The 2,385-nt window shown below is 39.4% G+C and overlaps 1 non-coding gene across 1 annotated transcript; it reads right to left on the bottom strand.

Moving 5' to 3' along the window:
* Nucleotides 1–2,075: 2,075 nt before the first annotated feature.
* Nucleotides 2,076–2,182, bottom strand: LOC148210881 (small nucleolar RNA R71). The gene has a single exon (XR_015792012.1). It is a non-coding gene; the product is annotated as a small nucleolar RNA R71 (small nucleolar RNA).
* Nucleotides 2,183–2,385: the final 203 nt, after the last annotated feature.

The following is a 2,385-nucleotide window of genomic DNA, read 5'->3' as shown; positions in this document are numbered from 1 at the left end:
GGTCAATGACTGGGCGTTTTGCTAAACGCACGCACTAAGCGTGGTAACAATTATATAGATGCAAGCGCACACCTGTCAGAGTAATATAAAATGGATGGAGTATCCAAGTATCGATCCTCAAGGACTTCTAAATAATTTCCAAATTCTAAAGTTTTAAAGAATAGTGAATGTTGGAAGGAGTGATTCTTGTAAAATGGGAAGTGGTCACAAATAATGGTTTTGGATTTTGGATTTGGACTTATAATGATAAAACCTAGCCCGAATTACTTCAAGTTAGCCAACAAAGAATCAAGGACATGCTAAGGACAATATGCATTTTACTTTAGAAACCAACGAGTACGCTTCTCACTTGACTTATGTCTAAGCAAGTTCAAAGTCCTAAGACATTCCCTAATATGTCTATTATGAGATATATCTTAGTTTTAGGATGGAAATAGTCGCAACCTCGGGTTAAGGTCCTATGTCTAGGCTACTTAAGCGGAACCCTTATGTCTAAGGCGCTCCTCTCCTCGGTTTAACCACTCAACAATGCAAATAAGCAACCTTTTCAGTATTGACTTGTTAAGACTTACAGTGGCCTTCTCTAAATCCTAACTTTTTGGGAAAACATGTTGAGCAATGAATGGAAAGCAAAAACACTACTTCTTAGCAACCCTTTTTAGACATAAAAGGCTAACTATCCATAACCGGGCTAGAGACGGGAATTTAGAAAGACATATTGAAGAAAATACAGCAAGTAAAATGGTTGAATGTGGAATGCATGTGTGAAAAACAAAAGTTAACTAACGGAGAGTTTTTATCGGGATTGAGAGCTTCGCCCTTCTCTTTCAAGCAAGGGGGAGTGTCACGTGCTCTTTCCTCCAAAAACACAACTCTCTTAACTAAAAAATAAAGTAAAAGCAAAGGGAAGATAAGCAAAGTGCTAGATTTTTATATATTTGAATAAGTAGAAAATAAGTAAGTACAAATGGAAACAAAACAAAGCTCAATAAAGGAATGTAAAGTACTCGGGATTTAAAAACCAAAAGCAACTAATGAAAGCAACTCAAAAGTACTTAGAAAGCAACAAAGAACACTAAAAATGATCAAGAGAAGGAAGCAAGGCTTGATGAATTTGGTGGAGAAGTTGCTGGAATTTATAGATACTTGGAAATTATTTAGAAGTCCTTGAGGATCGATACTTGGATACTCCATCCATTTTATATTACTCTGACAGGTGTGCGCTTGCATCTATATAATTGTTACCACGCTTAGTGCGTGCGTTCAGCAAAACGCCCAGTCAAGTTTTTGGCGCCGTTGCCGGGGACTTTAGTTTTAAAATTATTTTCAAATTCTTTTAGTTTTTATTTTTGTGAATTGTTGTTGGGTGTAAGTTCCATCCACCGTTTTTGTTCTATATTTTTGGTCGTTTATCTCACAAGGGTAAGTTAAAGTGCATGAGCACAAGATCTTTTCTTCTACCCCTTGACCCTGAGATTGAGCGGACCCTTCGAAAAACTCGAAAGGAGCAAAGACTTCGAAAACAACTAGAAAAGCAAAAAGAGAGAGAAGGTGAAATCAGTCCTGAAAGTGAGGTAGAGAGTACGAGCACATCAATGGCAGATATTCCACCTCGTGATCCGGTTGATCCACCTGCTGTTAACGGTAATATGAGGGATCATGCAAGAAATGATGAATTCAACCATATCCAGATGGCGGACAATAGAGACGTGGCAATGCGAGAATATGCCGCCACGGCTTTTCAGAACTTTGATTCAGGGATAGTCAACCCTATTCCAGCCCACGCAAACTTTGAGCTTAAACCAATGATGTTCCAAATGTTGCAGACAATTGGACATTTTGGAGGGCAGGAACATGAGGATCCACATGATCATCTGAAATCATTCATTCAAATTGCAAATGCATTTCGATTACTTGGTATAACAGACGATGCTCTGAGACTAACACTTTTTCCATTTTCTTTGAAGGACCAAGCTAGAGCATGGCTCAATGCATTTCCACCGGGATCCATCACCACATGGGGGTCGTTAGTGGAGAAGTTCTTAACAAAATTCTTCCCACCTACTCGCCACGCTGATATCAGAGAGGAGATCATCTCCTTTAGACAGTATGATCGTGAACCTGTTCACGAGGCGTGGGAGAGATTTAAAGAACTAATCAGGAAATGTCCGAACCATGGCTTGCCGGCATGCATCCAGATAGAACATTTCTTTAGAGGCTTAGATCATCCTACTAAGATGATGCTAAACAATACTGCCAACGGAGCCTTTACAAAGAAGACATTCAACGAGATAGTTGACATCCTAAATGACTTAGCTTCACACAACGAACTATGGTGTTCGCAAAGATCTAGGGCAGCACCAAAGAAGCAAGATCCAGCTGGAG

Source organism: Momordica charantia (assembly GCF_013281855.1).
Source record: "Momordica charantia cultivar OHB3-1 chromosome 6 unlocalized genomic scaffold, Mcharantia_2.0 BLBB01000006.1, whole genome shotgun sequence".
Taxonomy (NCBI): domain Eukaryota; kingdom Viridiplantae; phylum Streptophyta; class Magnoliopsida; order Cucurbitales; family Cucurbitaceae; genus Momordica; species Momordica charantia.
Note: the sequence above shows the minus strand (reverse complement) of the source record. Positions and strands in the feature narration are given on the sequence as shown.